Here is a 13,148-nt window from a genome sequence, read left to right as displayed (position 1 = left end):
AGTATTACTGGTCATTCTTACAGTTTTACTGGCAGTCTTTACAGTAATATTGGTCATTCTTACAGTTTTACTGGCAGTCTTTACAGTATTACTGGTCATTCTTACAGTTTTACTGGCAGTCTTTACAGTATTATTGGTCATTCTTACAGTTTTACTGGCAGTCTTTATAGTATTACTGGTCATTCTTACAGTAATACTGGTCATTCTTACAGTTTTACTGGCAGTCTTTACAGTATTACTGGTCATTCTTACAGTTTTACTGGCAGTCTTTACAGTATTATTGGTCATTCTTACAGTTTTACTGGTCAGTCTTACAGTATTACTGGCAAATTTTACAGTGTAACTGGCAGTTTTTACAGTATTACAGGCAAAATTTACAAGCACACTGTAAATAAAAAATTACAACTGTGTTTATCACAATTTTAATTGTTAATTTGCAGTGCGCTTGTAAATTTTACAGTATTACTGGTCATTTTAAAAGTATTACTGGTCAAAATTTACAAGCGCACTGTAAATTACCAATTACAACTGTGCTGAAATATTTCAGAATAATTGTAATTTTTAATCTACAGTGTGTCTGTAAGTTTTACTGGCAGTCTTACTGGTATTTATACAGTATTACTGGAAAAATTTACAAGCGCAGCGTAAATTAACAATTACAAGTTTGCTTTAAAACTACAGCACAATTGAAATATTTAATTTACAGCACATGTAAAACTTACAGAATTACTGGCAACCAAAATTATCAGTAGTACTGTACATTTTACAGCAATTATTCAAAGTGTAGACCCTAAAAAGCCTGGAAAATCACAGCAATAATCTCCTCAGAAAACCAGTTGCATTAGCATAAAATCAGCATGCTCTAAAAGGTCTAATTTAGAAACGCAGCCCTTTTGAAGAGTTTCCAGATGGTTCGCTAAAGCTCCATCCTGCATTATACTACCATCCGAACGTGTGAAACATAAAGACCATAACCTGTGGTGTGGTTCTAGCAGGCGAAATGTTCTGCTAGAAATCACGCATGCATCTCAGCACGACACACTTTTCACACTTGTGACAACAGACAAAAAGTGTAGAGGAGAGCCAGAAGAGGCACTGACGCACAGAGCGGATCCCCGAACGCCAACACCACGCACAATGCATTATTCCTCGTGTTTCCCCGCAGACCAAAAGACCAACTGTTCACTGATGCATTGTGGGACACGCTTCTATACGGACAAACAACACCTCTATATCACACACGCCTGAGACGAGTCCCCGAACATGCATGAATTATGTAAAGTACTGACTTATTCTCTTTCACTGATCTAATGCGTTTCAAATCTCGCTGAATAAATAATTGTATTTTTCTCAGAGCTTTAAGCAACTAAAAACACCATTGAAACTGTTTTACTGTAGTGAATTATTCAGTGTCACGCACATATTTACATGCAAACTCGTGGCTACAGAACGTACTGTTATTTTTGCTGCTTTAATTCAACAAAAATGATTATTTATTGAATAATCATGTGCTTGTTTTGGGGTAATTTGTAAAATCTTTACAAATTAAATTTGCCTTTTTATCTATATCATATAGAAATGTTCATCATAAGTTTTTATTTTTTATTATTATATTGTGTTGTATATTGTATTGTATATTATTATTATATTATATTATATTATAATATATTGTGTGTGTGTGTGTGTGTGTGTGTGTGTGTGTGTGTGTGTGTGTGTGTGTGTGTGTGTGTGTGTGTGCGTGCGTGCGTGCGTGCGTGCGTGCGTGCGTGCGTGTGTTTGAATCACAAGAAACAATTATTCGTTTGGAATGAATCATAATTCTGATGAAAACACATGTTTTGTTTTGTTTTGTTTTGTTATGTTAAGTTTAGCTATGTTGTTATGTTATGTTATGTTATGTTTATGTTATGTTAAAAATGTTATGTTAAGTTTAGCTATGTTATGTTGTTATGTTGTTATGTTGTTATGTCATGTCGTGTCGTGTCGTGTCGTGTCGTGTCGTGTCGTGTCGTGTCATGTTATGTTATGTTATGTTATGTTATGTTATGTTATGTTATGTTATGTTATTTAATGTTTGTTTTATTTTGTTATGTTATTTGCTATTTGCTACGTTCTGTTATGTTATGTTTTCATTGTTTGTTTTGATATTATGTTATGTTGTTATGTTATTTAATATTTGTTATGTTATGTTATGTTATGTTAAAAATGTTATGTTAAGTTTAGCTATGTTATGTTGTTATGTTGTTATGTCATGTCATGTCATGTCATGTCGTGTTATGTTATGTTGTTATGTTATGTTATGTTATGTTATGTTATGTTATGTTATGTTATGTTATGTTATGTTGTTATGTTAGACATGAGTTGTGTAAAGTATTGACTTATTTTCTTTCACTGATCTAAAGTTGTTATGTTGAGTTATTTATTGTTTGCTATGTTATGTTGTTATTTAATGTTTGTTTGGTTACTGTTATATTGTTATGTTATTTAATATTTGTTATGTTATGTTATGTTATGTTATGTTATTGTTATGTTATGTTATGTTATGTTATTGTTATGTTATGTTATGTTATTGTTATGTTATGTTATGTTATGTTATTGTTATGTTATGTTATGTTATTGTTATGTTATGTTATGTTATGTTATTGTTATGTTATGTTATTGTTATGTTATGTTATGTTATGTTTTGTTTTGTTATGTTATGTTATGTTATGTTATGTTATTGTTATGTTATGTTATGTTATGTTTTGTTATATTATGTTATGTTATGTTATGTTATGTTATGTTTTGTTATATTATGTTATGTTATGTTATGTTATGTTATGTTATGTTATGTTATGTTATGTTATGTTTTGTTATGTTATGTTATGTTATGTTATGTTATGTTATTGTTATGTTATGTTATGTTATGTTTTGTTATGTTATGTTATGTTATGTTATGTTATGTTATGTTATGTTTTGTTATGTTATGTTATGTTATGTTATGTTATGTTATTGTTATGTTATGTTATGTTATGTTTTGTTATGTTATGTTATGTTATGTTATGTTATGTTATGTTATGTTATGTTATGTTATGTTATGTTATTGTTATGTTATGTTATTGTTATGTTATGTTTTGTTATGTTATGTTATGTTATGTTATGTTATTGTTATGTTATGTTATGTTTTGTTATGTTATGTTATGTTATGTTATGTTGTTATGTTGTGCTACTGTTATGTTATGTTATGTTATGCTACTGTTATGTTATGTTATGTTATGTTATGTTATGTTGTTATGTTATGTTGTTATCCATTGTTATGTTATTGTTATGTTGTTGTTACGTTATGTTATTGTTATGTTATATTAGACATGAGTTGTGTACAGTATTGACTTATTTTCTTTCACTGATCTAAAGTTGTTATGTTGGGTTATTTATTGTTTGCTATGTTATGTTGTTATCTAATGTTTGTTTTGTTTTGTTACTGTTATATTGTTATGTTATTTAATATTTGTTATGTTATGCTATGTTATGTTATGTTTTCGTGTGTTACGTTGTGTAATTTCATATTTGTTTTGTTTTGTTTTGTTTTGTTTTGTTTTGTTTTGTTTTGTTTTGTTTTGTTTTGTTTTGTTTTGTTTTGTTTTGTTTTGTTTTGTCACGTCACGTCACGTCACGTCACGTCACGTCACATCATGGTCTAGTCTGGTATGTTATGTTGTCATATATTTTGATATGTCATGTCACGTTATGTTTGACACGAATTTTGTAGAGTACTGACTTATTCTCTTTCGTTGATCGAATGCAATTGAAATCACATTAAATAAATAATAGTATTTTTCTGAGCTTTAAGCAACTAAAACCATTGAAATTGTAGTGAATTATTTAGTGTCACGCACATATTTGCATGCAAACTCATGGCTATAGTGAATATACAGCATCATTAGTTGTTTTTGCTGTTTTAATTCAACATAAATGGTTTGTTCATTTCTAACATAACCATGTGCTTGTTTCTGGATAATCCATAAAATGTAACTATTTTATAATTATATATTACATATATCAAAAAAAGAGAAATATTTCCTTTTTCTTTCATATTTACTTCTGTTTAAGAATATATAGTCTTGACCTAAACAAATACACATGAGTTACTCAACCACTTGACTGCTAAGCATCTCTTTGTGGTTTCAAACCCTAATAAAACTTTTACATCAAATCAATCATAATCTTTAATATTCATAACCCATCTTCTGTATTCCCAGCAGCCCTCTTTAAAAAAATCCCCACTGTGTGATCATCTTCAAATAATATTTAATCTTCAGCTCACACACGCACACAGTGGGAACCAATAATATTCAGTGCATTCATGACAGCCAATCAGATTCAATCGCAGGCTTTCTCTGATAGGCTGTATTCGAATGAGCTGCTCTTAAGAGGCCCGGAGCGCACAGATAAATCATATTCTGATGAATAAGAAATAGTATTTTTTAGGAAGCCCACAATTTCTGCGTTTATATCCACTCCATGGCCTGTTTCTCTTCATTTTGGCCATTTTGTTTCTTTCCCGCCCTCTTTCTTTTCATTAGCCATTGGTTTAATTAACGTCAGCAGCGCGCTAAACACTCGTACATTAATGCGGATCCGTCTCTAACCTATACAGTACCAATGTATTATTAAATGCAATTAATTTTGCATTACAAAATTACAGATGAATAAAACATTACAAGCGAGGAAGGAGAAATGGAGGATGGTGCAAGCGGCCAATTAATTCTGATTAAGCTGTCAGTCTTTCAGCACGGGGCCGACGAGATGAAAAAGGGAAGGGAAAAAAATGCAATTATAAATGAGAGGAATTTCTGCGGAATATGGAAAGAGGGAAGAGCGAGGCCTGCTGTAATCGAGGGCCAATTTAAATGAATATCCATCCGTCTCCTCCTCTCTGAATTAGCAGTCGATCACAGATCACACAAACACACTGAGAATCACTTGAAAACAAGACTTTCATCAGGTTTGGCTTTTTACAACTCAATCCAGGATTGTGGAAAATAAGGACATGCGGCGACATGAAATGTAAAAATTAAATTAGCTTCTGTTTTTACACGTTTCACAGCAGTTTGGAAGTGAAATGTCTTATTATCTGATTTATTTTGGCTAGAATAAAAGCAGGTTTTAATTTGACGATCACAGATCACACAAACACACCGAGAATCACTTGAAAACAAGACTTTCATCAGGTTTGGCTTTTTACAACTCAATCCAGGATTGGGAAAAATAAACGCGTGCGGCGACATGAGAAACGAAAAAATTCAATTAGCTTCCTAAGTGTTCACAGCAGCTTGGAAGTGAAATGTCTTTTTATCTGTTTTATTTTGGCTAGAATAAAAGCAGGTATTAATTTGACGATCACAGATCACACAAACACACTGAGAATCACTTGAAAACAAGACTTTCAACATGTTTTGGCTCTTACAACTCAATCAAGGATTGTGGAAAATAAGAACATGCGGCGACGTGAAATGTAAAAATAAATTAACTTCTGTTTTACACGTTTCACAGCAGTTTGGAAATGAAATGTCTTATTATCTGATTTATTTTGGCTAGAATAAAAGCAGGTTTTAATTTGACGATCACAGATTACACAAACACACTGAGAATCACTTGAAAACAAGACTTTCATCATGTTTTATCTTTTACAACTCAATCCTGGATTGGGAAAAATAAACGCGTGCGGCGACAAGAGAAACGAAAAAATTCAATTAGCTTCCTTTTTTTAAGTGTTCACAGCAGCTTGGAAGTGAAATGTCTTTTTATCTGATTTATTTTGGCTAGAATAAAGACAGTTTTTAATTTGACGATCACAGACCACACAAACACACTGAGAAAACAAGACTTTCAACATGTTTTGGCCATACAACTCAATCAAGGATTGTGGAAAATAAGGACATGCGGCGACATGAAATGTTAAAATTAAATTAGTTTCTGTTTTTACATGTTTCACAGCAGTTTGGAAGTGAAATGTCTTATTATCTGATTTATTTTGGCTAGAATAAAAGCAGGTTTTAATTTCACAGATCACACAAACACACCTAAAATCACTTGAAAACAAGACTTTCATGTATAGAAGTGTATATGCATACATACATATATATATATATATACAGTTATATACATACATTTATATACAGTTATAAACATACATATATATATATATATATATACAGTTTTTAATTTTTTTTAAAAACATTTTAAGGTCAATATTATTAGCCCCTTTAAGCTATATTTGTTTCCATAGTCGACAGAACAAACCATCATTATACAATAGCTTGCCTAATTACCCTAACCTGCCTAGTTAACCTAATTAACCTAGTTAAGCCTTTAAATGTCACTTTAAGCTGTATAGAAAAATCTGTCTTGAAAAATATCTAGTCAAATATTATTTACTGTCATCATGGCAAAGATAAAATAAATCAGTTATTAGAAATGAGTTATTAAAACTATTATGAATAGGAATGTGTTGAAAAAATCTTCTCTCTGTTAAACAGAAAGTGGGGAAAAAAATAAACAGGGGGGCTAATAATTTAGGGGGGCTAATAATTCTGACTTCAACTGTATATATTGCTAACAAATAAAAGAAACATTGACTTTCGTCGTTTCTTTGCCTACTTGTAATTTAACATTTGGGTTGGGTGCATAATAGTACACCACCTTTTTTAGGACTACACCACTGCTCTCCAGAAATGTGTATAAGGGGTACATTTTCCCAATGAGTCTGTCTTGCATTTACAAGATACAGCTAAATTGCAAAGCTTCTGCTTAAAGATGCTTAAAGGGCAGCTATTACACCCCTTTACCTAGTGTGTATGTAACATTTCAGCTTAAAATACCTCATAAATAACGTTTAATAAGTCTCTGAAACTGCCTCTTTTATGCTTTGATTGTGGTGTTTGTGGCTTTAAATTGAAATGAGATTGTGCTCTTTTCAAAAGAGGGCAGAGCTACAAATGCCTGTGTGTCAGCATAGTGGCAGATTCAAAAACAAGAGCAACGTTCTAAGCTAACGAGGGAGAGATTGTCACTAGTGGGCGGGGCTTTCCCCCTCTGATGACACGTACAAAGGGAGAACGTCAATCAAAGTGTTTCTGCAGACTGTTTTTGTCAAGTGTGATTATAACAAATACAATTAATACATTTTTACCATTAGAAGCTGCTTTTATTCACAGACTATTGCCACACAACTGTGTTTAAACCCCTTATAAAAGTGATCTTTGCATAATAAGTGCTCTTAAAAAAAAATACTAATTCAAAATATGTAATAGTGACAGAAGGCTTCTCTTTTTATATCTCCTATAGTTGTTTCTGTGGTTGGTTTGTTTTAATCTGTGCATTAGAGAAACAGAGAGATGCTGTTTTTCCTTCTTTTCTCTCTTCTATCCTGTGGGCTACAGCTGCATTATCTGTCTGAGGTTGCGGCGAACGCAGAAGCAAAATGAATAGCTCCATCTTTTGTGAAAATGAAAAAGGGCGGCGAAGGCAAACAGGAGAAATGAAGTGCAGACGAAGGCCGAGATGTGTGCGCTTATGAGATATTCTGGGAATGATAAAGCGCCTCAGACAGTAATGGGGTCTGAGACAGTGACCTTTAGGTTGTAATATTCCCTCGTCTCTCCAAAGCTCTCGCCATCAACAAGTGAATCTGCTTAAGCGGCTGGAGAATATGAATGCGGAGACAGATACAGCATATTCTGCTTTCTGTCAAAATGACTTTCTGTGATGAATTGAGATGAGGAATTTATAATATAAAACCAGTTCTTCACCTGAAAATAACCGGTTATATTTATATAACTTATTTGACCAAAATAAAATATGATCATGCCTTGATTTTTAATTATTTAATTAGAACAGTAAGCTTGGCTTTTGCTTAGACAAAAGTCTTGTCACTTAACTGAAATGATGTACAGTATAGAATATAAAGTCATGCTGCAGTGAAAACAGAATGAATATTGTGTCTGACTCCATCATGAGCTTGGAGGACTGCATCCATAATCTCTGCAGTGACTCAAATCACTTATTAATAAAGTCATCTGGAATGGCAAAGAAAGCGTTCTTGCAGGACTCCCAGAGTTCATCAAGATACTTTGAAATCATCTTCAATGTCTCCTCCATCTTACCCCAGACATGCTCAATAATGTTCATGTCTGGTGACTGGGCTGGCCAATCCTGGAGCACCTTGACCTTCTTTGCTTTCAGGAACTTTGATGTGGAGGCTGAAGTATGAGAAGGAGCGCTATCCTGCTGAAGAATTTGCCCTCTCCTGTGGTTTGTAATGTAATGGGCAGCACAAATGTCTTGATACCTCAGGCTGTTGATGTTGCCATCCACTCTGCAGATCTCTCACACGCCCCCATACCGAATGTAACCCCAAACCATGATTTTTCCTTCACCAAACGTGACTGATTTCTGTGAGAATCTTGGGTCCATGCGGGCTCCAGTAGGTCTTCTGCAGTATTTATGATGATTGGAATGCAGTTCAACAGATGATTCATCAGAAAAATCGACCTTCTGCCCCTTCTGTAGTATATTTATTTTTGTATTAACAAAATTGCATATACAGTTGAAGTCAGAATTATTAGCCCCCCTTTGAATGTTTTATTGCTTTTTAAATATTTCCCAAATGATGTTTAACAGAGCAAGGACATTTTCAAAGTATGTCTGATAATATTTTTTTCTACTGGAGAAAGTCTTATTTGTTTTATTTCGGCTAGAATAAAAGCAGTTATTAATTTAAAAAAAAACATTTTGAGGTCAAAATTATTAGCTCCTTTATGCTATTTTTTTTCGATATAAAAACCATTGTTATACAATACCAAAAGTCGTTGCGTCGTAACATCGTTAACCTAATTATCCTTATATATATATATATATATATATATATATATATATATATATATATATATATATATATATATATATATATACCAATACATTGTAATTATTGTTTACTAAGCCTTAAAACTAATCATTAAAAGAGTAGCTATAATTTAAATGTATTTAACTGAAATTAAAAAGTAAAAAACTAAAATATTGTAATAAAAATATATATAATAATTATACCAATAAACAGTTATCAATATGTAATTTAAAAAGAAGAATTAAAATATTGAAATATTTGTAAATATATTTAGCTTTTTTGTTTATTTATTATTCTATATTACTATTATTGTAGTTCACCTTTTTAAAATTACTAATTTTCTTCTTAATATACTCGATTATTGCTCAAATGGAAAACTACTGATTAAGTGAAAAAGATACTAATTCATTAAATGCAAAGGAACTAAATTAAACAAAAAAAGTACAGGGCTATAAAGATTTTAATACTTTTATTTAAAATGTAGTTACTCGTTTTCTTTTTGTTATGCACTTGTTATTATGCAAGAGAGTTTGTGTGTGTAAATATAAATTCATTCATTCATTTTCTTTTTGGCTTAGTCTTTTATTAATCAGGGGTTTCCACAGCGGAATGAACTGCCAACTTATCCAGCATATGTTTTATGCAGAGGATGCCCTTCCAGCCACAACTCAACACTGCGATACACCCATACACTCCCATTCACACTCATATACTACAGTCAGTACGCCTTATTCAATACACCTATAGCACATGTGTTTGGACTGTGGGGGAAACCGTAGCACCCGGAGGAAACCAACACAACCAACGCCAACACGGGGAGAGCATGCAAACTCCACACACAAATGCCAACTGACCCAGCCGGGGCTCGAACCAGCAACCTTTGTGCTGTGAGGCGATTGTGCTACCCACTTCGCCCCTAAATATAAATTAATTAGGATAAAATGTGAAATATTCACTCTGCAGTCTGCAACGAGCAAAGCTAAATGACAGGAAAACGAGATCCCCCAGTCTCGTTATAATTCATAAAGCTAATCAGGAACAAAACAGTCCATTTATAGCTGGATTTCTTTAATCCTACTTCAGCAATCTCTTCATCCTCTCACACACGCTCCTGTTTTTGGCAGAATAATTAATACGCAAATAAGGAGGAAAGAAAATCCCGTTTGATTTATTCAAGGATAGTTGAATAAATAGTTGAAATGCATGTAGTCACCCATATGTTATATCCTTTAGCCCTAAAAACTCACAAACCCAGTGCATTCATGTCACATTAAAGAAAGAACAAATTCTGTTCACAGTATCTTGATGTTCTTTAATGTCTATTTTTGCTAAATAAAAACCATTTATATATCCAGAGATAACATGAAATTGTAGCAAGAAGCTGTTTACTGGATTATAAATCACAATACACCAGAAAAGATGCTAACTCTTTAGTTTAAAGGGCTCCAATTTTGGCATTTTAACAAGATGTAAAATATATCAAAACCAAGCGGCAACCTCCTGCTCTCACTCGTGAAGCTAATAAGGAAGTAACTGAAACGGCAATTCATCGAAATTCCACTAGGCCTGGCTCAATAATAGAGCACATTTCTATTGACTCTAATGTTAAAATGGCCAACTTTACAGAAAAAAGGTGTTTACAGCCTGGTACACAGAACGATTTTGGTTAATATAGCTAATATTGCTATTATAGCTAATATATAGCTATTTAATATTATATATACTATTCTATATAATATTATATAGCTAATATAGCTTCATGAGAACTGTGAGGCAGTGTTTTTTTTATAGCTAATCCGTTTCTTTTATATTAGGTTTTATTAAGTCTGCATAATTAAAGGCGTGGCCACTTGAGTGACAGCTAGGAATCGCTGGTCACCATCAATTCACCTCAGCTGATTCTGGCTGATTAGCCGCTGAACTCGGCATGTACATCGTATTTTTGTTTTGTTTTATATGGCTTTAGGCAGTCAGTTGCCTTTTGGAAATATTTCCTAACAATTATCAGATACTATAGCATGCTGTGTGCACTTAATTGTGTTCACAAACCATTCAAGTGGCCTCCATTTGCCAGGTGAGAGAAATTATATACTTATATACAACCTCTATAAATGTATTTGTTTTATTTAAGATCATTTATCACTTATATTTTTCTTTAGACCTGTAAAGCACTCCAGAATCTGACAGATTGATTAGCTGTAGGCTCTAGAACAGTCATCTGAAGCGTTATCATACAGTGTTAGGCCTAGATTTCATAAACAGCCTTGCATTTACTAACACAGACTATATTTGAAGTGTTTGGAAGTAATTTGTGTTTTCCTCCAGTTGAAAAACATCATAAGAACAATGTTTAGTGGCTCAGTGTTTTACAACAGTGTTTTAAAAGTCTAAACACTTTATTGATATAGTGTACAACCAAGCACATGTGGTCAGTACACAAAGGAGTCGCAGGTAATGAAGTATTAAGCGTTTCTCCTAAAGAAAAGCACGTCTAAGCAAATTGCTAGCAGGCGTTCGTAGCTCCACTGATGCTCAGCCTCATTGCCCTTATTTGGTCACCCCTGGTTAGTGTGATGATGCACAAACAAAATGGTGACGCTTGGCCACGCCTACTTGTTGCTTACGTCCATATCTTTTCCAGTCTATGGGAAGGATCGGCATAGGACCTTAAGGCGGGAATCAAACTCGGGTCACCCTGAGCACCGAAGTGCATGTGTCGACGCACTAACCACTACACCATTGGCGCTAACATTATCTGCTTATTATTAAGATATTAACTGTTTATTAGCACTTATAAAGAATGATCTTATGCTACATCTTTAATCCTACCAAATCCCTAAACCTAACTACTACCTACTACTATTATATTATTATAAATAAGCCACAAACTAAAAGTTTATTAAGGTAAAAGACTTCGTTAATAGGAAGAATTGTCCCTTAAAATGAAGTGTGACCAAAAAAAGACTATCAGAAATATCATTTTACGTCAACTTTACAGTACAAATGAAATCAAAACTAACCATATTGGTTTCATTAAGACAAAATAAACAACAGCTTCCCCTTGTAATCTTTTACTGAAATCTGAAAATGCACTTCCTGTTTGTTTTCAGTTAAATTCTAATATTAGGTCTGTCTAAGGCAGTGTTTCCCAACCCTGTTCCTGAAGGCACACCAACAGTACACATTTTCAAGCTCTCCCTAATCCAACACACCTGAATCAACTCACCAGAACATTAGAAGTGACTCCAAAACCTGAAGTGAAAGAGTGAGATAAGGGAGACATCCAAAATATGTTCTGTTGGTGTGCCTCCAGGAACAGGGTTGGAAAACACTGGTCTAAGGTATTGGGCGTGGCTAACATACTTAACCACGCCCCTCCAGCTGTCAGTTTTGACAACAAACAGAAATGGTGAGGAGGAGGAGTCTGTTTGTAATAACTTTCCCCAAACCCTTTTCCAGATCTTTCTGAAAGAAATGCCTACTTTACTACATCCAATCAGCTCACAGTAGAAAAAAAACAAGCCACGCCCACTGTTTTCTCATTTAAAGTTACGTTTCTTTATGAACTGCATCACAATATGAAAAAAAAGTGAGATTCATGCGGACTTTAAGGCCTACTGGAAATAAAACAGCCATATACAAAGAAAATATTTGTTAAAATATGAACAAACGCTGCATTTCATTTAGCAGGACTATACTGACAAGGCCAGCGGTGCTCGCTGAGGGCCGGAGCGACACTGTGAGGTGTTGCAGAAAGCATCTTCATGTCAACTTCAGTAAATCAGGCAGGACAGTGAGAGCTTAGCATCACGCTCACTAACACAAACAAAATGACAGCGCGATTTGGTGCCAAACACAGCGGCTCTACATCATGCGTTTGGCAGCCGTGAGCGGGACCTAAAATAGCTGCTTGTCAATAACATTTACCACGGATCCGCTGCGGCCTCTTTTTTCACGCTGCCGAGTGAACACACGGGGTTAGCTTCAAACTGAATAAAAAGTTTTTAAAATAAAAGGTTAAAGGAGGCAAGCACTGCATCCCAAATGGCACACTATGCACTACAGTGAGGGAAATAAGTATTGAGCATGTCATAATTTTTCTCAGAAAACATATTTCTAAAGGTGCTGTTGACTTGAAATGTTCACCAGATGTTGGTAACAACCAAAGAAATCCATATATGCAAAGAAAACAAATCTATTTAGTTTACAAATGAAGTTATGCGTAATAAAATGAAATGACACAGGAAAAAAGTATTGAACAAAT

At 33.6% G+C, this 13,148-nt stretch overlaps 1 protein-coding gene across 2 annotated transcripts in view; it reads right to left on the bottom strand.

The window, feature by feature from the left end:
• The window catches only part of LOC130214090 (CUGBP Elav-like family member 5), a 323,679-nt gene that overhangs the window by 269,105 nt on the left and 41,426 nt on the right, over positions 1-13,148 (bottom strand). The gene's annotated exons all lie outside the window — the stretch shown is intronic.

The sequence above is a fragment of the Danio aesculapii genome, chromosome 2 (assembly GCF_903798145.1).
Source record: "Danio aesculapii chromosome 2, fDanAes4.1, whole genome shotgun sequence".
NCBI classification, from domain to species: Eukaryota; Metazoa; Chordata; class Actinopteri; order Cypriniformes; family Danionidae; genus Danio; species Danio aesculapii.
This window is presented reverse-complemented; position numbering and strand designations above follow the sequence as displayed.